This window comes from Mandrillus leucophaeus, unplaced genomic scaffold, assembly GCF_000951045.1.
Source record: "Mandrillus leucophaeus isolate KB7577 unplaced genomic scaffold, Mleu.le_1.0 Scaffold42, whole genome shotgun sequence".
NCBI lineage: Eukaryota > Metazoa > Chordata > Mammalia > Primates > Cercopithecidae > Mandrillus > Mandrillus leucophaeus.
In genome coordinates this window covers 2,344,608-2,368,521 of record NW_012104476.1, presented here as the reverse complement: position 1 = coordinate 2,368,521, position 23,914 = coordinate 2,344,608, and the positions used below count along the sequence as shown (strand labels likewise).

The window sequence follows — 23,914 nt, the reverse complement described above, 5'->3', positions numbered from 1 at the left end:
AGGCAACCTGTCAGAACAACTATTATTAAAAAGTCAAAAAATAACAGATGTTGGTAAGGTTGTGGAGAAAAGGAAACACTTATACACTGTGGCTGGCAGTGTAAAACAGTTTAGCCCCTGTGGAAAGCAGTTTGGAGATTTCTCAAAGAACTGAAAAATAGAACTCCCATCCAACCAAGCAATCCCATTAATGGGTATATACCCAAAGGAAAATAAATCCTTCCACCAAAAAGACACCTGTATCCCCATGTTCATTACAGCAATATTCACAATAGCAAAATCATGAAATCAACCCAGGTGCTCATCAATGGTGGACTGGATGAAGAAAATGTGGTGCATATACACCATGGAATACTATACAGCCAGAAAAAAGGAATAGCATTGTGCCCTTTGCTGCAGCATAGACACAGGTGTTCAACACTAGCGTGGAAAAGTTGTTTCCTAGATTTCAGTCCAGGGATCAACTTCATCAGCATCAACCCAGCAACTCCTTAGAAAATGCAGCTTCTGGCTGGGCTAACAAGCAAATTAATGCAGGAACAGAAAATTAAATACCATATGTTCTCACTTGTAAGTGAGAGTGAAACATTGGGTACACACAGGCTTAAAGATGGTAACAATAGACAGGAACTCCAAAAGCAGGTAGGGAGGGAGAGGGGAGAGTTGAAAAACTACGCATTGGGTACTCTGTTCACAATTTAGGTGATGGGATCAACAGACGCCCAAACTTCAGCATCACTCAATACACCCATGTATCAAATCTGCACATGTACCTCTTGTATCCAAAATTCTTTTTTTTTTTTTTTGAAACGGAGTCTTGCTCTGTCGCCCAGGCTGGAGTGCAGTAGCCGGATCTTAGCTCACTGCAAGCTCCGCCTCCCGGGTTTACGCTGTTCTCCTGCCTCAGCCTCCCGAGTAGCTGGGACTACAGGCGCCCGCCACCTCGCCCGGCTAGTGTTTTGTACTTTTTAGTAGAGACGGGGTTTCACCGTGTTAGCCAGGATGGTCTCGATCTCCTGACCTCGTGATCCGCCCGTCTCGGCCTCCCAAAGTGCTGGGATTACAGGCTTGAGCCACCGCGCCCAGCCGCAAAATTCTTAAAAAATCATGTGAGAGCTGCACGCAGTGGCTCACACCTGTAATCCCAGCACCTTGGGAGGCTGAGGCAGGCGGATCACAGGGTCAGGAGATTGAGACCATCCTGGTCAATATGGTGAAACCCCGTCTCTACGAAAAATACAAGAATTAGCCAGGCGTTGTGGTGCGTGCCTGTACTCCCAGTTGCTCGGGAGGCTGAGGCAGAAGAATTGCTTGAACCTGGGAGGCGGAAGTTGCAGTGAGCTGAGATCACGCCACTGCACTCCAGCCTGGGCCAGAGTGAGACTCCGTCTCAAAAACCAATCAGTCAATCAATCATGTGAGACAATACAACACATGCATATATGGGCAGGGATTGACGGGAATGCTGTATTCTACCACGTTCTTTGCAATGTTGTATGAAGTATGGGACCATGTGTTGTAAATGAGAAAAACCATACTGATAAATATTAAATATTGTATTACATTGTGCATTGTAGTATAGTATCAAAGATATAGATAATTTATTATATCTTTTTGCCTGTTTCTAGACTTTATAGGAACCCTTATATAATACATTCATTGAGTAAATATTTTCTCAGCATCTACCAAATCATGCCCTTTTCTATAGCTGAATGTACTCTAGATCCCAGATGCAGCTGGAGACCACTATCCTAAGCAAATTAACTCAGGAACAGAAAACCAAAGACTGCATGTTCTCACTTGTAATTTGGAGCTAAGCATTGGGTATACATGGAGATAAAGATGTCTACGGCATTTTGCTGGTGCTGTAGAAGGTGGGAAAACAGAAGAAAGAAGACGTACTTCTGTCATCCAAGCAACTAAGAGTGAATATAATAATAATATAATTATTATTATTGTAATTGCAACTATTTATTGAGAAATTTCCTGTCTCAAGCACAAGGTGCAAAGCACTTTCCACCCACATCTCGTGTATGCACAACCACAACCCACTGAAGGAGGCAGAACCATCCCCATTGAACAACTGAGGCACACGGAGATTAGGTGACCTGAGTCACAGAACAGAACTCAGCATCTGCCTGGCTTCAAAGCCCTTGGTTTTAGCCCTTTTGCTTAACTGCATGCCTTAGAAAAGGCTCCATGGAGGAACTGGTAAATGCCCACACTGCCAAAGGCCAGAAACACCGATACGATGCTTCCCTGGGCAAAAGAGACACCTCAGGCAGGAGGCCCATTGAAACACCACTGGGGCCTCCAGGAAGCTATTAGGTGGAATTCTTTGGAGCGGAAGTGTGGACTGTAGTCTCAGACCCTCATTGGCCGGTTCTGACTTCTAACTTGACTTTGACCTTTGCATCCTGGTTTCTGATTCCACGGAAAGCCACTAGGTACCCACGTGGTGAGGCAGCAGTGGATGAGCCTCTTCATTCACCTTCAGTGGTGGCACCAGCATGAAATGTGTAGAGTTGAACGCTGGTGCTGCCGCTGAAGACTATAATTGCATAAGTCAATGGAGCACTCTAGATCCCAGTTAAATCTCTACAGGGGACTGGTGCGGTGGCTCACGCCTGTAACCCCAGGACTTTGGGAGGCTGAAGTGGGCGAATCACAAGATCAGGAGTTCGAGACCAGCCTGACCAACATGGTGAAACCCTGTCTTTACTAAAGATACAAAAATTAGTTGGGCGTGGTGGTGTGCACCTGTGATCCCAGCTACTCAGGAGGCTGAGACAGGAGAATCGCTTGAACCTGGGAGGCGGAGGTTGCAGTAAGCCAAGATCGTGCCACTGCACTCCAGCCTGGGCGACAGAGTGAGACTCCATCTCAAAAAAGCAAACAAACAAAAATTTCTACAGGGTATTGTTGTGTGGATTAAACAAGAGAAAACGTGCAATGGGCCCAGTGCACAGAGCAGGAGCTCAACAAGTACTGTGCCTTCACCTTCTCACTGGGAGGTGCCCTTCTGTGTTTTCACAGAACTCTCAAGCCAATCACACTTATGCAAACAGGACCTTGCTTCTGCTAGTGTAGCAGGACCACCCTGGACTATGCCAGGGAAAAGCATGGCTTCTAATGTCCACCATTTCCTCCCAGCTCTTAGCCCCTTTTAGAGAAGCAGCCTGACCTTTAGTCTGGAAAAGCATTGAATGAATCCATTCCCTGGCCTCAGCGAACCGAACCAGAAAATGAGCACTGATCCCAAGCCAGGTCAAAATATGTTTCCTCTGAAGCTTGGAATGAGGTTTCTCCTGAAGGGGTGGCTTTGGAAATGAAGACAGCTCTGGGAGCTAGAACTCAATAGGCTCATACACCTTCAGGGCTCAGGCCGCCATTGTGAGCAGTTCCTGAGGGGCTCCATGCACATGGGTGATTGAGCAGAAGGAGGAGGCAGATGGACAATGGAGACTACATGGGCGTGGGGGTGACTGGCTACCCGGGAACCCTGGCTTTCCATCTGCTGAGAGCCCTGGCTCTGCTCTCTGACCCTAAGTTACAGGAGGGTCCTTTGTGTCTTTGCAATTGGTCCTTCTCCACATAAACAGTGTTAGATAAGTTTCTGTTCTTTGCACCCAAATGGTGATGATGACCTACGCTAACCCCTCCTACTTACGATCCGGAGCAGGAGAAAAAAGAAAAAAAAAGGTTTATCTCGCAGCCAGAAGAGGAAGGCTACAGGCAAGATTCCTTCTGGAAGAGCCGGAGTCAGAGTCTACCCAAGACACAGGTACCTGGGTATGCTGGCATCGCACAGAAGCAGAGGACAGGGAGATGTCCTTGGTGTTAGCTCCATTTCCTAGATAGCATTTGTGAGCACATCAAGAAATTCTGATAAGTTATAAAAAAATCTCCCCAAAAGCCTATGCTTGGAGTCTGAAAACATCCAGCATTGACAAGAGTATGTAGTGAAGACCTTATAAAGATTCTGCTTTCTAACCTCTCAGAGGCAAACAGGGCAGTTAAAACCACAGAAAGCGCTCAGGCCACAAACTCTCCCAAAGCAGTGGCTTTGGGCATTGCCCTGTGTGTGGCAAAGTTGTTTTCCAGAGTTCAGTCTAGGGGCCGACTGTACCAGCATCAACCCAGTAACTCCTTAGAAAATGCAGCTTCTGGCCAGGTGCAGTGGCTTGTGCCTGTAATCTCAGCACTGTGGGAGGTCAAGGTGGGCAGATCACCTGAGGTCAAGACATGGGAAAACCCCCATCTCTACAAAAACAACAAACAAACAAACAAAACACACACACACACACACACACACACACACACACATTAACCAGGCCTAGTGGCATGCACCTGTAATCCTAGCTACTCGGGAGACTGAAGCAGGAGAATCGTTTGAACCCAGGAGGCGGAGATTGCAGTGAGCCGAGATCGCACCACTGCACTCCAGCCTGGGGGAAACAGCGAGACTCTGTTTCAAAAAAAAAAAAAAAAGAAAGAAAGAAAGAAAGAAAAGAAAAGAGCCAAAAAAATGCAGCTTCTTGGGTCTGGTCCAGAACCATGGACTGGGTCCAGAGACGGAACTCAGAGATTTGTGTTTGCACCTGTGGGACCGTGCTGTGCCTATGGAGCCTTCTACCCCACTGGATGTTCAGGTATCTCCCTGACAGCAGAAAAGTTATGCCTGTCATTTTTCATGGTATTCCAGCAGCTAGAGCACTCACCAAATACTGCTGAGTGGATGAATGTGCAGAACAGATCTGGGGGAGGCCTCCTGGTAGGGAAGAGCGCCATGATGCTTCAGGAACCAACTGGCTATCAGGGGAGTGTGCTCTAACTAGGAGTGGGAAGGAGGGATGAAATATGGAGGAGGGAGAGCAGGATGAAGTGCTAGAGACAGGAAGGAGAGGAGAGGAGAAGGGGAGAGGAAAGGAGAGAGGAAAGAGGGGAGGAGACAGAGGGATCAGAAGCTCATCACATCACCTTCACTGAGGAGGGGAGTAGATAGTCTTCCTCCTCTTCCAGATCCCTCTCAGTTACCCTTTGGGTAACATCTGATTTTTTTTTTTCTTGAGATGGAGTCTCGCCCTGTTGCTTAGACTAGGGTTCAGTGACGCCATCTCAGCTCACTGCAACCTCCACCTCCTGGGTTCAAGCAATTCTCCTGCCTCAGCCTCCCAAGTAGCTGGGATTAAAGGCGCCCACCACCATGCCTGGCTAATTTTTGTATTTTTAGTAGAGACAGGGTTGCACCATGTTGGCCAGGCTGGTCTTGAACTCCTGACCTCAAGTGATCCACCTGCTTCAACCTCTCAAAGTGCTGGGATTACAGGCGTGAGCCAACGCACCCTGCCCAGCCTGATATTTTAATGTAACTGGGTTTTATCTGGATGGTATCTGTGGCTGTGGATAGTAAGGAGAGAAGGCTTCACAGCATGACTTGCCCGAAGTCCGCTCTCTGGTGGAAACGGCTCTGCTCAGCACATGTGACAGGGTTCTCTATCAGCGTCCTGGGGTTTCTCACAACAAAGTGGCGAGGTCTCCATTTGGTATGTCTTCATTCAAACCAGGACAGGGCAGGTCAGCAGCCCAGAGGTGCCCAGGAGGCCGTGGGAAACCAGACCTCCACCTGTGTCCCAGGCGGGCCCTATCGGAACCCACAGATGAAGGGGCAGGAGGTAAGCCCAGTGCAGCGGGGATGTGGAATGAATGTGTGACGATGGTCGCTGTTGGTGTCACAGGAAAATTGTCCTAACTGGCCGGGTGTGGTGGCTCACGCCTGTAATTCCAGCACTTTGGGAGGCTGAGGTAGGCAGATTACTTGAAGTCAGGACTTCGAGGCCAGCCTGGCCGACATGGTGAAACCCCATCTCTACTGAAAATACAAAAATGAGCCAGGCGTGGTGGCAGGCACCTGTAATCCCAGCTACTTGGGAGGCTGAGGCAGGAAAATCACTTGAACCTGGGAGGAGGAGGTTGCAGTGAGCAGAGATCACGCCAATATGCTCCAGCCTGGGTGACAGAGTGAGACTCCATCTCAAAAAAAAAAAAAAAAAAAAAAGAAAAGAAAAAAAAAAAAAAAGAAAATTGCCCATCACGATCAAAATCTGCTTACAGAGCCTGACAGAGGCTGGAAAGGAGAGGCTGGGACTGGCCCCAGCAGGTGACCCTCCCTGGAAGCAGAAGCAGAAGCAGAAAGTCGCTGTTCTGCAAACACCAAGCCTTCCCTATAGTGCTGGGAGCTGGCAAGACCCCTGCCAGGTGGCTAATTCTAACTGGTGATCACTGTGGAGGACATTAAATAATGAAAGGACACATCACCCTGGCAGGGTGGCTCATGCCTGTAATCCTAATACTTTGGAAGGCTGAGACAGGAGGATCGCTTAAGTTCAGGAGTTTGAGACCACCTCAGGCAACAAAGCAAAAATTACAAAAATCCCTGTCTACAAAATAAAAAATTAGCCAGGTGTGGTGGCTCACACCTGTAATCCCAGCACTTTAAGAGGCCGAGGTGGGAGGCTTGCTTGAGCTTAGGAGTTTGAGGCCAGCCTGGGCAACACAGGGAGACCCTGTCTCTACGAAAAACAAAAAATGAGTCAGATGTGGTGGCATGCATCTATAGTCCTAGCTACTTGGGAGCCTAAGTTGGGAGGATGTCTTGAACCTGGGAGGTTGAGGTTGCAATGAGCTATTATCGCACCACTGTACTCCAGCCTGGGTGACGGAGTGAGACCCTGTCTCAAAAATTTTAAAAAGAAAAAAAAGAAAAAGTGGGCAAAGGATATGAACAGACATTTCTCAAAAGAAGACATGCATACAGCCAACAGACACATGAAAAAATGCTCGTCATCACTGGCCATCAGAGAAATGCAAATCAAAACCACAATGAGATACCATCTCACACCAGTCAGAATGGCAATCATTAAAAAGTCAGGAAACAACAGGTGCTGGAGTGAATGTGGAGAAACAGGAACACTTTTACACTGTTGGTGGGATTGTAAACTAGTTCAACCATTATGGAAAACAGTATGGCGATTCCTCAAGATCTAGAACTAGAAGTACCATATGACCCAGCCATCCCATTACTGGGTATATACCCAAAGGATTATAAATCATGCTGCTATAAAGACACATGCACACGTATGTTCATTGGGACACTATTCACAATAGCAAAGACTTGGAATCAACCCAAATGTCCATCAGTGACAGACTGGATTAAGAAAATGTGGCACATATACACCATGGAATACTATGCAGCCATAAAAAAGGATGAGTTTGTGTCCTTTGTAGGGACATGGATGCAGCTGGAAACCATCATTCTCAGCAAACTATCGCAAGAACAGAAAGCCAAACACCGCCTGTTCTCACTCTAGGTGGGAATTGAACAATGAGATCACTTGGACTCGGGAAGGGGAACATCACACACCGGGGCCTATTATGGGGAGGGGGAGGCGGAGGGATTGCACTGGGAGTTATACCTGATGTAAATGATGAGTTGATGGGTGCTGACGAGTTGATGGGTGCAGCACACCAACATGGCACAGGTATACATATGTAACAAACCTGCACGTTGTGCACATGTACCCTAGAACTTAAAGTACAATAATAAAAAAAAAAAAAAAAGAAAAAAAAGAAAAGACAAATCTGCCCATAGGCAGGCCAGCCAGTGCTGCTGGTGAGCTCACTGGGCACCTTCTTTGTATTCTGGAGCTACCTGCCTGGACTGACAAACGAGGGGCTGTCCTTGTCCTCTGACTGGGGAGGGGCGGTCCTCCAACAGAAAGCTACCGCCCATCCCATCTGGCACCTGCCTCATGAGTGGCAGGTTAGCCACTTCATCCTGACAATCAGGAGCAAAGCACGGCCCTCGCTTCCCCTCCAAGGCGTCCCCACCACTGGCCCAGCTGCAGAAGCTGCAGTTGATACCACTTGGGGCCTGATGAGACCTGAGAACATGAGTCTCCAGCCTCATCCTTCAAACTCAACGGCGATTATGACCATGAGTGCAAACATTTCAATTCAAAATCTTTCAAAAATGATAATCATATTAAGGGATCTTCCAAAGCCTAATAGCTCCATTACAGAAGAGAAGAACAGAAATTAAAAATAATCACTTATTGTTGCTGTTACAGAAATATATGCAACACACACAACAGTTTCCACTGAATGACAGAAAAGCAAAGGAATAGACAGTGAGGAGACGGTGGCGGCCCCAGAGATTGGCACCGAGACATATACAGCTTTCTCGAGCTCATCGTGTTTTCTTTTCATAGGTGACAAAGGGCTCATCTGAATTCTAGATGCTTCCCCTCCTCTACATCCTTCAATGGCTCACTATTCCCTTCTGAATTAAGTACAAGTTCTTCCTTGGCATCTCTGCCTCTCTCAATTCCTTTCCAGCCATCAACCTGATAAATCCTTTGGCCTGGCTACTCAACACCAGGGGTCCTCAACCCCCAGGCACTTGGACCATGGACCAGTACCAGTTCATGATCTGTTAGGAACCAAGTGGCCCATCAGGAAGTGAGCAGCAGGCAAGTGAGTAAAGCGTCATCTGTACTCACAGATGAGGTTTCCTATCACTCGCGTGACCGCCTGCGCTCCACCTCCTGTCAGATCAGCAGTGGCATTAGATTCTCATAGTTGTGCAAACCCTACTGTGAACTGCGCATACGAGGGATCTAGGTTGCAAGCTCCTTATGAGAATCTAATGACTGATGATCTATCACTGTCTCCCATCACCCCCAGAAGGGACTGTCTAGTTGCAGGAAAACAAGCTCAGGGCTCCCACTGATTCTACATGATGGTGAGTTGTAGAATTATTTCATTATATATTACAACGTAATAATAATGATTTCTAGTTGAAGCCTTGTGTCCCTGCATTGTACATCAATGAGTGAGGCTGTAGGTATGGGAAGAGCAGGCTCCAGTGGTGGAGAGAAAAGAAGGAGCTAGAAACCAGAGACTGTGAGGCAGGTGCAGTGGTGCACACCTGTCATCCTAGCACTTTGGGAGGTCTGGGCTAGAGGACTGCTTGAGTCCAGGAGTTTGAAAACAGACTGGGCGGCACAGTGAGACCATGTGTTTCTACCAAAAATAATTTTTTTAAAAAAATAACCAGGCATGGTGGTGCACACCTGTATTCCCAGCTACTTGGGAGGTTGAGGCTGGAGGATCACTTGAGCCTGGGAGTTGGAGGCTGTAGTGTGCTATGATCACACCACTGCACTCCAGCTTGGGTGACAGAGCAAGACCCCATCTCAAAAAAAAAAAAAAAAAAAGACAAAAAACAAAACAGAAAATCTGCTGATCCATAAGCCCCTTAGGACCAATGTCTTCCACCCACCCCTCATTCCCCTGTTTGGTGACATTCTCCCACTTGGATGCCTGCTTGTCACCGCATGGCTGGCCATCTCAGTCACCTGTTGGGCACAAGTCCTGGTGTTGTCGTGTCTTACCCTTGCTTTTCCCCGACATCTATCACCTCTTGACATTCTCTTAGACCCCAGCCACCTGCTGGTCTCTGTTCTCTGGCAGTCATGTCTCCAAATTCTACCATGATGATGGTCCCTGACCCAGGGATCAGGGCTGACTCTATTGTCTATTTCCTGATTCCCACTGGCCTGCTGGGACTTGCTGCTTTTCTCTGACCTCAGATTCAAACAGCTGCCGTTTCCTTTGTTCTTAGCTCTGCTTCAGCTGTTTGCTAAGCACTTCCACATTCCAAAGCCCCGTGTGTAAACCACTCATCCTCACCCCTGGAGTTGTCCTGGTATGAATGAATGTCTGCAAATCCAACCCTCAAGGTGTAATCAGTACTGAGTATTTTGGTAGTACCGCCAACTTCTTTGGCAATCAGTAGGTTGGTTAATGCAAATTCACTAATTTCAGGCTGGATGCGGTGGCTCATGCCTATAATCCCAGCACTTTGGGAGGCCGAGGTGGTCAGATCACCTGAGGTCAGGAGTTCGAGACCAGCTCGGGCAACGTGGCGAAACCCCATGTCTGCTAAAAATACAAAAATTAGCCGGGCATGGCGGTGCATGCCTGTCGTCCCAGCTACTCAGGAGGCTGAGGCATGAGAATCGCTTGAACCTGGGAGGCGGAGATTGCATTGAGCCAAGATCATGCCACTGCACTCCAGCCTGGGCAACAGAGTGAGACTCCGTCTCAAAACAAAAACAAAAACAAAAACAAATTCACTAATTTCAGTGCATTTTGTTATAATATCAGCAATGGTGAATTCTTTTATACAATTTCCTAATACATTAGAATAAATGCTCATGCAGATATTACCCTTTTGTAATTATATCACACATCCAGTCTATACCCACTGGCACAGGCACCATTATTGTAAGCAAACAGGCAGGGTCTCCAGGGATCATAGGAATTTACTCAATTTGAGCAATCAGCCTGTTTTACAGCCTCCTCTCCTGAAGCCTGTTTCTACCTAAACCCTATACGGTCACTACTTGGTTAAAACCAGCTCCTGACAGATCTCCCAGTGATTTATAGATGAACTCAAGTGAACTTTCTCATGACAGTGCTAAATAGAGCTACAGCTCCGTTACCATCACATGCAACCTGGGTGCTGGCATGATGGCACGATGGCTCCCTGTGCCTGCGCCACCGGGAACCCTCCTCTGCATGTGATGACACACCCTCTCCCCTCTCCATCACCCCATAAAACCCTCCTGTTGCTTTCCCACGGGAGACATTGCTTTGGAGGATACTCCCCATGCTCTCCTTCCTTGTGACAAGTGATCAGCCCCCTATTGATCAAAGCCTGTGTTCTCCTGGGGAGTTGCTTGTTACTTCCCAGGCAAATGGATCCTGTTTTGGAGGGATAACAGTAAGCCACAGTGACTAAAAGACCAGGCAGGGAAGGAGGAGGAGAACAAGATAGGAGCATATCACTCAGGCCGACAGCACCCTTTATTGGGCATCTCAATGTATCTGGTGCTAACTTAGGACAATGTGTGATTATTTATTATTTATTTTTTTCTTTTCTTTTTTTTTTTTTCCCCCCCGAGATGGACTCTCACTCTGTCCCCCGGGCTGGACTGCAGTGGTATGATCTCAGCTGACTGCAACCTCCGCCTCCCGGATTCAAGCAATTCTCCTGCCTCAGCCTCTCTAGTAGCTGGGATTACAGGCATCTGCCACTATGGCCAGCAAATTTTTTGTATTTTTAGTAGAGATGAGGTTTCAACATCTTGGCCAGGCTGTTCTCGAACTCCTGACCTCGTGATTTGCCTGCCGCAGCCTCTCAAAGGGCTGGGATTACAGGTGTGAGCCACCACACCTGGCTGATTATTTCTTTTTTAATTTTAATGTTTAAAATGTATTTATTTTTAATACATAAGACAGAAAAAAAAAACCTGCACTCCAGGCTGGAATGCAGTAGTACAATCTCGGCTCACTGCAGCCTCGATCTCCCGGCTCAAGCAATCCTCCCACCTCAGCTTCTCAAATAGCTGGGACTATAGGCACGCACCACCATGCCCTGCTAATTTTTTTCTTTCGGTAGAAACAGGGTCCCACTCTGTTGCCCAGGCTGGTCTCCGACTCCTGGCCTCAAGCGATCCTTACACCATGGCCTCTCAGAATGCTGGGATTAAAGCTGTGAGTCACTGCGCCTGGTTGGTTCACGATTACTTCTAATCCTCAAAGCAGCTCTATTTGGTAGATATTATTAGCCCTGTTTTCCAACTGGGGCTCAGAGGTTCAGTAACCTGACCAAGGGGAAACATACGCAAATAAGTGCAGAGTTAGGGGCAACCCAGGGGGCCTCTGATCTCTCACCCCTCCCAGGTGCCCAGCTACCTCCCAGACCAGATCATCTCACAATGGCAGCGGCTAAGAGCTCTTGCACTGGGTGAAATAAGTGATCCCACTTTGAAGATTTCTGGGAACTTGCAGCTGCTCAACACTAAAAATATAATTTTGAGGAAGGAGTTGGCTGGCTTGAATAGAATTCTCAACTGGCACATTACGGTAATTTAATGCCCAGAGTTCCAATTGCCTCTGCTATACATATAAATACCAAAAGGACAAGTCGGACGTCTTTTAAAACAATCAGACACTGCATCCAGCTCACAAATAATCTCACAAGAAAATAGGACTCAAAGGCCAGTGCTTTGCCTTTAAGAGGAAGTAGCACTTTCACCTTTGTTGCTGAAAAGATAATTCATGCTGAAACGACAACTTCCTTCAGATTGGAAAGTGAACTGGCAAGGAATTAGGAGCGTTTCCTTTTGTAGGATAAAGGAAGCGCTCATCTCTCTGGGGTGTGATTTTTCACAGATGCAGAAAAAAATGCCAGTGGGGATTGAAGTTGCCAGTCTCAAAACGCATTTCCTTGGCTGACTGATTTCTGTCTGGGTTTGTTTTATTAAAACAAAGACCCACAAAACTCCCTAGTAAGATATTCCCTTTAAGCAATTTTCTCTGGATAATACTTTTACTTTTTGGTAATCATATTTCCTTGAAGCTTTGAGAAACTGATTTGCAAATAAGCGTGGAAGAGTGTTTCTGTAAATGCACTATGCTTCTTAAGAAGTGGTAACACATTAAGCCGTTGTCAGCCACCGACACTTTATATATACTGTGTATATATATTTTAAAGTGTCTGGTGAGCTATCTTGTGAGATGAGACATGGTTGAGTGAATGTTTGGGGAAAAGAAAAAGAGAAAGGTCTAGAACAGACATCAGCAGCAAACTACACTGCCTATTTTTGTCTGGCCAGAGAATTAAGGATTTTTTTTTTTAACAGATGAACACTTATAATTGATTTGATGATGACGGGAACACTAACTTTGAACCTAAACAAAGCGACGTGTCACCTGTACACACAAAAATTCGAATGTTCTCATTAGTCGACCCAGACTACAAAAACAACAACAACAAAAAACACCCAGACTCATTAACGTTACATTTTGGATTTTGTCAATAAAATATTTGTAGAAATCAGGTTTTGCACTTTGTTTCTACTTATCCACAAAATAGCCTTGATTTTGCCTAAAATATTAACTATCCAGCCCATCAGAGAAAAAGTTCACCAACCTCTGTGCTAGAAGATGAAGCCGTGGAGGAGAGTACAGTCTCTATGGACTGCGAGAGACTGGCAGAAAGGTGGCTATTTGTTTCGTTTTGCTTTGTTTTTGAGACTTGCTCTGTGGCCCAGGCTGGAGTGCAGTGGCATGATCTTGGCTCACTGCAACCTCTGCCTCCTGGGTTCAAGCCATTCTCCTGCCTCGGCCTCCTCAGCGGCTGAGATTACAGGCGCCCGCCACCACATTTGTCTACTTTTTGTTATTTTTAGTAGAGACGGGGTTTCACCATGTTAGCCAGGATAGTCTCGATCTCCTGACCTCAAGTGATCCGCCTGCCTTGGCCTCCCAAAGTGCTAGCATTACAAGTGTGAGCCACCGCACCCGGCCATTTCTTTCTTTCTTTTTTTTTTTTTTTTTTTTTGTGACAGAGTCTCATTCTGTCACCAGGCTGGAGTGCAGTGGTGTGATCTCGGTTTGCTGCAACCTTCATTTCCCGGGTTCAAGAGATTCTCCTGCCTTAGCCTCCTGAGTATCTGGGCTCACAGGCACACACCACCAGGCCCAGTTAATTTTTGTATTTTTTACTAGAGACAGGGTTTCACCATGTTGGCCAGGCTGGTCTTGAACTCCTGACCTCAGGTGATTGCCTGTCTCAGCCTCTCAAATTGCTGGACCACAGACATGAGCCACTGCACCCAGCTAGGAAGGTAACTCTGAAAGAATGAATGGGGACTCAGGTGAAGAGAAAGACTTGAAAGACCGATCAGCCTCCTTTTCATCTGTAAAAGGAGGGCAATAATCCCGCTTCAACTTCCAGGGCTGACGCAAGAACAACTTTGATAAAAGCTTTAGGATGTATATTTGAGAACGGCATCAGGCTAGCAACACCAACAGTGTTCCGAAAAGAAAGAAATTCGAGTATTGAGATTTCTGCATGGTGGAGAAGTTTTCTGAGAATGTTTTAGGACATCCTATGTCAATGCAGGCACTATGGGATAAAACAAAATGCAAAGAAAGTGAGACTAGATGTGGTGGTTCACACCTGTAATCCCAGAGCTTTGGGAGGCTGAGGTAGAAGGACTGCTTGAGGCCAGGAGTTCGAGACCAGCCAGGGGGCAACATAGAGAGACCCTATCTCTACCAAAAAAAAAAAAAAAAGAAAAAAAAAGTAGCTGGGTGTGGTGGTGTGCACCTGTAATCCCAGCTACTCTGGAGGCTGAGGAGGGAGGATCGCTTGAGCCCAGGGGTCTACAGCCTGGGCCACAGAGAAAGAACCTGTCGCTTTAAAAAGGTTAAAAATAAAAATAAATAATTGGGAATTAGAAGACAAAGAGTAAAATAAGATCATGTCAAGAGGGCCATGTGCAGTGGCTCATGCCTGTAATCCTAGCACTCTGAGCGGCCAAGGTGGGTGGATCACCTGAGGTCAGGAGTTCAAGACCAGGCTGGTCAACATGGTGAAACCCTTGTCTCTAATAGAAAATAAAAAATAAAAACAGCTGGGTGTGGTGGCTTGCGCCTGTAGTCCCAGATACTCGGGAGGCTGAGGCAGGAGAATCACTTGAGCCCGGGAGGCAGAGGCTGCAGTGAGCCGAGATTGCACCACTGCACTCCAGCCTGGGTGATGAAGTAAGACTCTGCCTCAAAAAAAAAAAAAAAAAAAAAAGATGATGCCAAGGATAAGTTTAGCAGACAAAACGCAGGCTTTGACATATTATATATTTAATAAGAGTGTACCAAAAATTCAGCTCCAAGTTCTTTCATCCCAACTATAGACAGATTCGTTGGATGGATCTGCAGTGTCTAAAAGATTTTTTATAAGAGAGGGATAGTTACTTGACCACTAAGACCCAAGAGAAATTTCTCTACTAAGTGACTTGGTCTCCTTAACCAAGTCTCCTTAACACCCCACTTCAGCAAATACAATAAGCTCCACAAATCTGATTTTTAAAATGCTTCTCAGCACTGGCCTATGATGTTTACGAAGGACAGTCAGATGTCAGCAACTGTTCTTGGGAACAAATGAGATTCAGATAAGAAGACAGCTTCCTGATGGCCTTGCCTATTTAAGGGCTACAGTAGCAGCAAAATAGTTGTAAGAAAGTAGTCAAGTAACAGAGTGTAATAATTTATTTTGAAACATAGGAATGGGCTTTTTCTACGCTGGATTTGCCATCTCATCCAGAGGCAGCTGTAGCCTTGATCTGGGGGAAGACTGCCAGAGCTGAGATAGAAAGAAAAGCAAAGGAGATGTTAATTTTCTGTTGTGACTACAAAATAGAGTCCTGAAGTTAATTGCTGAAGCAATAGTCTCTAAGCCCAGATTTCAAGTGCATGAGCCGTGCATCAGAGAGAGAAAAGCATTTGCTAAATTCCGAAAGTCTCCCTTTAGATATTAAGGACAGCAGACCGGTGAAGCCAGAGGATGGTGGCTGTGACAAAGCCATGGGGCTCACTGCTGGCTCACCTTACAATCAACGGGGGAACCTTGAAAACTTACCTGTGTTCAGGTGCACTCCCAGACACTGGTTTGATGGGTCTACATTCACATTTGATTATAAAGCACAACCAGGGTTGAGAATCACTGACGTAAGGGGTAGTTCCAACCCCAAAAAAGGCTGATATAATTTGGATGTTTCTCCCTTCCAAATCTCATGTCGAAATGTGATCACCAGTGTTATAAATGGGGCCTGATGGGACGTGTTTGGGTCATGAGGGCAGATCCCTCATGAATGGTTTGGCACTCTCCCCATGGTAATGAGTTCAAAGTAATGGTAATAAGACAAAGCTGTTGGGCTCACTGATGGCTCACTTTAGGATCACCTGGGGAATCTTGAAAAATGACCTGTGTTCAGGTACACTCCCAGACACTGGTTTGACTGGTCGACGTCCATATTTGATTCTGAAGCACAATCAGGGTTGAGAAGTACTGACATATGGGAAAGTTCCAGTGCCCAAAAAGGCTGATACAATTTGGATGTCTGTCCCTTCCAAATCTCATGATGAAATGTGATCACCAGAGTTGGAGGTGGGGCCTGATGGGACATGTTTGGGTCATGAGGGCAGATCCCTCATGAATGGTTTGGTGCCTTGCCTGTGGTAATGAGTTCAGCAAGATCTGGTTGTTAATGAAGACTCTGGGAACTCCCTTGTCTCTCTTGCTCCCTCTTTCACCATGTAATGCTAGTTCCCCCTTCCCCTTCTGCTATGATTGAAGATCTCTGAAGCCTTCACCAGAAACCAAGCAGATGTTGGTGCCATGCTTTTTGTACAACCTACAGAACGGTAAACCAAATAACCCCCTTTTCTTTATAAATTATCTACCTCAGATATTCTTTTAGAGCAATGCAAAACAGACAAACACAGAAGCTAATTCTCCCTGGGCTGGGGAGTAAGTCTGGAGAGACAAGAGAAGACATAAGGGAAGGTCTCTCCCGGGGGAGTTTCAGCCTCACCCTGCTGCTCACGTTGGAATTCAGGGAGCAGGTAGAAAAATCTGCAAATGGGTTTGAGGATGGGAAGGCAAAGAGATGGATGTTTTGCTTCCTGCCTAGCACTCTGGCGGGAGGCAACGGTCTTGCAGCATGCTGTGGGCAGTGGGGCAGGAATGGTGGAGTGATGTTTAGGCAGAGAGAGGACCTAAAATAATGCTCTAAATGCCCACAGCCAGCTCCTGGCCTGTAGGAAATCCTGAAGTTCCCAAGTACTCCAGGCGAAGGGGAGGTGTATTAGTTCTCACACTGCTAATACAGATATACCCCAAGACTGGGTAATTTATAAAGGAAAGAGGTTTAATGGACTCACAATCCACATGGCTTGGGAGGCCTCACAATCACGGCAAAAGGCAAAAGAGGAACAAAGTCACGTCTTACATGGTGGCAGGCAAGAGAGCATGTGCAGGGAAACTGCCCTTTATAAACCCATCAGATCTCACGAGATTTATCCACTAACATGAGAACAGCATGGAAAAAACCCGTCCCCAGGATTCAATTACCTCCCACTGGGTCCCCCCCACGACACACAAGAGCTACAATTCAAGATGAGATTTGGGTGGGGACAGAACCAAACCATATCAGGAAGCAAAGAACTAGACAGGTTGGTTCACAAAGGGAGTCAGGGGACAGGAGGGTACCCCCTGGGTGAATATCTTGCCTGAAGTTCAGGAGCAGGGCCAAGAACATCAGCTATGAATACAGAAGGGACAAAACTCAAGATTGGGAGGTGTCAACAGAAGCCAGAAAGGTCCCAGAAGAAAGGTCACAGCCCAGACACCTCTCTCATTGCCCCAAAGCAGCACCAGCTTCCTTTGCTCCCAGGCACTATTTAAGAGGAAAGCTGGGAGAAGCAGAACTTTCAAGGGGGAAGAGCAGCCCTTACAAATAACAGCCTGTTGAAATCTCAATTTAATGGAGCAATTGTCCTGAAAGAGATGAAGTTTTCAACTGGAAGAAACTGAGTTACCTTGAAACAAAAAGATTAGTTTTATTTTCCATCATCGGTGAACATGAGGGCTGGAGAGCAAGTTGAATTCATATTTGGAAAAATAAAGTCACCCTTTCTTACATGTGACTTGCAACTAAAATTTAAATTGTGTTACAGGTTTTAAATTACTGTAGAAGAATGAACAGAACTCTGAGACACCAACAGATACTTAGCAAAGGGGAAGAAAAAGAACAAGGATTCAATATGAAAAACAACTTTTCTGGAAAGTAATTTGGCAATCTGTCTCGCATTAAAAATACACATGTCTTAGACTTAGAAATTCTACTCTTAGGAATTTATCATAAAGGATAATAATGACTTCTGCCTCTGAGAATGTCAGATGATGTAATTTGGACCAACTCTATAGCCAAAAAAGAAACAAAGAAGCTGGATAATTTTTTTTTTTTTTTTTAAGAGACAAGGTCTTGCTCCGTCCCCCAGGCTGGAGTTCAGAGTGCAGAGGTGCCAACATAGCCTACTGTAGTCTCAACGTCCTAGGCTCAAGCAATCCTCCCACCTCAGCCCCCCAAGTAGCTGGGACTACAGGCACATACCACTACATCCAAATAATTTTTGCTTTTTTTTTTTTTTGAGATGAAGGCTTGCTATGTTGCCCAGGGTGGTCTCAAACTTCTGAGCTCAGGCAATCCGCCCACCTTGGCTTCCCAAAGTGCTAGGATTACAGGCATGAGCCACACACCAGCCTGGGTAAAATTGTTTGATCTTAATAAAACCACTGTAGATGAACAAAATGAAAATTATTAAGCTGAACCCTGGCTGAGACTGGAAAAGGGAGACAGATGCCCAGCAACCCAGCAACTGGTTGTCCTTCTACCTTGAGGTGTGTTCCAGGTCACAAAGCGGGACTGAGAGGCTGGGGTTGCACTTCTAGCCACCTCAAAAGGCCAGAAAGTCAAGAGTTGGATTTCAGTGCCCACTAATAATGGGTAACCTGGTAAACCACCCTTCATTTTTAAACACGAAAAGTCTGCCCGTAAGAGTAACCTGGTGGGCTGGGCACAGTGGCTCACCATGGTAATCCCAGCACTTTGGGAGGCCGAGGTGGGCAGATCACCTGAGGTCAGGAGTTCAAGACCAGCCTGGACAACATGGTGAAACCCCCGTCTCTACTAAACATACAAGAAATTAACTGGGCATGGTGGCACAGGCCTGTAGTCTTAGCTACTCGGGGGGTTGAGACAGGAGAATCACTTGATCCTGGGAGGTAGAGATTGCAGTGAGCTGATATTGCACCACTGCACTCCAGCCTGGGTGACAGAGTGAGACACTGTCTCAAAAAAAAAAAAAAAAAAAAAAAAAAGTAATGGCCGGGCATAAGGTTCTTAGGAGAACTAAAGGTATCAGAACTTGTAAAGTGCCTTCCTGGTGTGTAATAAGCGCTATATGCCAGATATGGTGGCTCACGCCTGTAATCCTAGCACTGTGGGAGGCCAAGGTGGGTGGACTGTTTGAGGCCAGAAGTTCAAGACCAGCCTGGCCAACATGGCCAAACCCCATCTCTACTACAAATACAAAAATTAGACAAGTATGGTGGCGTGCGTCTGTAGTCCCAGCTATGCAAGAGGCTGAGGCATGAGAATTGCTTGAACCCAGGAGGTGGAGGTGGAGGTTGCAGTGACCCAAGATCCAGCCTGGGCGACAAAGCAAGACCCTGACTGACTCAAAAAAAAAAAAAAAAAAAAAAAAAAGAGTAACCTGGAAATCAACCTGACCTTTCTCCTAGACTGCAAGCTCACTCACTTCATTTCCTCTGGGAGGCCCAGAAAATCTCACATCTTGCATTTCCATTAAGGGAGTCAGAGGCTGTGAGCACTCCTGTGCTCCTGGCAGAAGTAAACAAAAACTCTCCCTAGAGGCAGATAACACCGTCCTAGGTTACAAATTAACTTGATAAATAACTTTTGCTTTCTCTCTTCTCTCTCTCTCTTTTTTTTTTTTTTTTTTTGAGACAGAGTCTCATTCTGTCCCCTAGGCTGGAGTACAGTGGTGTGATCATAGCTCAATGCACCCACAACCTCCCAGGCTCCAGTGATCCTCCTGCATTAGCCTTCCAAGTAGCTAGGATGACATGTCTTTGCCACTCACCTGGCTAATTTCTTTTTGTATATATTTTTTAAGAGACAGGATTTCACTATGCTGCCCAGGCTATACATAACTTTTTCAAACACAGTAGCTAACATCTCTAACACATAATCAAAGACAATCAAAAGCATTAGGAATCAAGAGGCCAAAAGTTAGACTTGTGTGAAAATAACAGAAAACAAAAAGAGAGGCACAGGACTTCCAGATACTGGAACTATTAGACTTATTAGAAAAAAATCTATGTTTACTGCAGTTAAGAAAATTAAAAAGCAAGCTTAAAATTTTTGACAGGAAACTGGAAATCACAAAAAGAGGCACAACACATTTGAACAAGGAAAAAGAGAAAAATCTAAAATCAAGAAGTTTAGTAACTAATATAAGAACTCAATGGATCGTTTATCAGCAGATTAGACACAGCTGAAGAGAGCATTAATGAACTAGAGGCTAAGTCAGAAGAAAGTATGCAGAATGAAGCACAGAGGGAGAAAAAGATGAAGAATACATAAAAGAGGGTAGGCAACATAAATAATACAATGATAAGATCTGACACTGGTTTGTGAAATCCCAGAGGGTAATAAACAGGGCAAAAGCAATATTAGAAGATATAATGAGTGAGAATGTCCCATAATTGAAGACAGAAATGAACCCTTATATTCAAAGTTCAACAAATCTCAAGCAGAACAAATAAAAAGAAATCTATCCTTAGACACATCATAATGGAAAATTTAAAAACAAAGGCAAAATCTTGTAAAAAGCCAGAAGGGGAAATAAAAAAAAATTAGAGATTTTTAAAAAAAAGTTTTTGTACAGAACTTTAATCAAAATATTATTGATCATAATGAAAAAATTAAAATCTAAATTTCTATCAATTGGGCTACAATTAAGTATATTTTGGCATAGTCCCATGATAAAATGAATGTAGCTATTAAAACATCATTTAAAAAATACTGAATGAAGGCTGGGCATGGTGGCTCATGCCTGTAATCCCAGCACTTTGGGAGGCCGAGGTGGGCAGATCACTTGAGGTCAGGAGTTCAAGACTAGCCAGGCCAATATGGTGAAACCCCGTCTCTACTAAAAATACAAAAAACTTAGCTGGGCGTAGTGGCACAGGCCTGTAGTCCCAGCTACCCAAGAGGCTGAGGCAGGAGAATTGCTTGAACCTGGGAGGCAGAGGTTGCAGTGATCCAAAATCACACCACTGCACTCCAGCCTGGGTGACAGAGCAGGACTTCATCTCAAAAAACAAAACAAAACAAAACAAAAAAACAACTGAATGATATCATAAAAAGTTCATGTCATAATGCTAGTTAAAAAGTCAAAACACAATCATAGCTATGTATGACCCATTACTTATTTACATATACAGTACAATAAAAAGCAATATGCTAAACCTGTTACCTATCATTATTTCTAGGTTGTAAGGTTGTGGGATATTTTTATTTTCTTCTTTAAATATTTTTCTATGCCTTTACAATGAACCTGTTGACTTTTATAATTAGAAAAGAAGTGGTTTTGCTTAGTTTCATTTAAAAACATAACACTAGTACTCACTGTTCTCAATTTTAAATTGGGGCAGGACTCATCTGAGCTAGTAGTTATTTCGTACATAACACATTCTAATTATTCTGTCTTTAAAGTATGTTGGGTTCTGTGCGTTGAAAGACAAGCAGGAGACAGTTTTAGGTTGAAACATGGTTATTACTTGAACAGGGTCAGAAGATAGCTAAGAAAGTCACACGCTTTCTCTGGATGCCTTTATGGAGAGAATCTACGTTCTCTCAGAACCTCCTTTCCCTTGGATCCTCCTCTTCTGCATTCCCAGAAGACCCATGAAACAGAACAAGATTCTTTTTCCTCCAAAATTCTTCCAGGGGCTTGGTATGACCCCATTCCCTCCTGGGCTTGGCATATACCAAGCTGTGATAACAGAAAAGAACTTTTTCTAATACAACTTAAGGAGAAAAAAAGAAATACTCTTTTGGTATAATGAAACTTACATGAAGTCTTTATGTATATTGTAATGTATTTATTCACCTACCTATTTATCTATTTATGACAGAGAGTCTCACTCTGTTGCCCAGGCTAGAATGCAATGGCATGATCATAGCTTTCTGCAGCATCAAACTCTTTAGGTTCAAGAAACCCTCAATCCTCCAGCCTCAGCCTCCTAAGTAGCTGGGACTACAGGCATGCACCACCATGCCAGGCTAACTCGTGTACTTTTTGTAGAGACAGTCTCACTATCTAGCCTAAGCTGGTCTCAAACTCTTGGGCTCAAGCAAGCTTCCCACCTTGGGCCTTCCAAAGTGCTAGGATTACAGGAATGAGCCACCATGCCCAGCCAAGATCTTTTCTAATGGTCTTGTAAATGCCTTCTTTTATCACCTCTTCAAGCCATATAGGTCTGAAAGCGTATGGAATTCCATTCCAGAAACAAGTCAACAAAGGAACATATATCCAGAAAGACTGGCAACTCTGCTTGAGTAATAGAAAGGCCAGCTGAAACGTGGACTGTACCATCCCTGCCCTCCTGAAGATCACAGCACACTGAAGGGATATATGCAAAGGCCACCAGGGTACCAGGTCCAGCAGCTGGCAAGAGGCATTCCTATCCATAACCCCCAGAGGCTCAGAAGCAAAGTTGTTTCTCACACACACTCTGCTCCCTGGCTTTCTGACTCAATGACGTAACCACAAGTTCAGTCAGTTATTTCACTGGAGGCTGAATCGTTGATAATCACAGGGAGACATAACACAAAGAATTAAGCAAGACTCTGTGGAAACAGGATTTTGGCTGCCTTTTTCCTTAATGAAAGCATTCCTTTCTGGAGGTATCCACTCTGAGGAAGAAGAGACAGGACAATGTATTAGTCCATTTTCACACTGCTATGAAGAAATACCTGAGACTGGGTAATTTATAAAGACAAAGAGGTTTAGTGGACTCACAGTTCCACATGGCTGGGAGGCCTCACAATCATGACAGAACATGAAGGAGGAGCAAAGGCACATCTTACATGGTGGCAGGCAAGACAGTATGTGCAGGGGAACTGCCCTTTATAAGACCATCAGATATCACGAGACTTATTCACTATCAAGAGAACAGCACGGCAGAAACTTAACGCCATGATTCAATTACCTTCCACCAGGTTGTCCATGTTGAACTCTAAGGCCAGCCAGTTTCCTCCCTCCTCCCAAGAAAAGAAAAGATGGCATGGCCCGTGGCCACAAGGTGAAACCCCTACAACCCACGGGCAAGAAAGCATAAAAAAAGGGTGCTGTCCTTGTCATTTGGGGGTAGAGTGAGACAGGAATGCATCTCAACCACTCAAGAAAACAAAGAGATGAACAAAAATCCCAGTTTATATTAACTTTTTTTGTTTTTGAGACAGAGTCCCGCTCTGCTGCCCAGGCTGGAGTGTAATGGTGTGATTTTGGCTTACTGCAACCTCTACCTTCTTGATTCAAGCGATTCTCCTGCCTTAGCCTCCCAAATAACTGGGATTACAGATGCACACCACTAAACTGGCTAATTAAAAATCTTTTAAAAAAATTTTTGGTAGAGACAGGGTTTCACCATGTTGATCAGGCTGGTTTCGAACTCTTGACCTCAAGTGATCCACCCGCCTTGCCCTCCCAAAGTGCTAGGATTACAGGCGAGAGCCACCACATTCGACTCCTCTACAAACTTTTAACTCTCTCACATGGCTCTCAACTAAATCGATTCACACAATATGCTACAAGTGTCCTTAAAAAAAATCACTGTGTACAACTCATTTCTTTATCTGAAAAATAAGGAAAACAATTAGCTTCTGCCCCTATTACATATGGCTAATAACCTATTGTTTATGAAAGACTAGAGAATGGGTAATAAAAGCCACTTTATGAGATAGCTTTTATTGTGCTTCCTGTATCATTAGAAAATTGCTTTCATTATCAATGAAAATAGTGACAGTCTCTCTTCTCTCAGTGCAGGTTTCACTCCTGCTGCCGGCTGAAACCAGAGGCTGGGCTCAAGTCTGAAACAGAATTTAAGGCTGGGTGCGGTGCCTCACGCCTGTAATCCTAGCACTTTGAGAGGGCAAGGCAGGCAGATCACCTGAGCTGAGGGAGTTCCAGACCCACCTGGCTAACATGGTGAAACCCTGTTTCTACTAAAAATTAGCTGGGCCGGGTGCTGTGGCTCACACCTGTAATCCCAGCACTTTGGGAGGCCAAGGCGGGCAGATCACTTGAGGTCAGGAGTTTGAGACCAGCCTGGCCAACATGGTGAAAC

At 45.2% G+C, this 23,914-nt stretch overlaps 1 protein-coding gene across 1 annotated transcript in view; it reads right to left on the bottom strand.

Annotated features, from left to right (window-relative positions):
- The window catches only part of WBSCR17 (Williams-Beuren syndrome chromosome region 17), a 699,332-nt gene that overhangs the window by 163,054 nt on the left and 512,364 nt on the right, over positions 1-23,914 (bottom strand). The gene's annotated exons all lie outside the window — the stretch shown is intronic.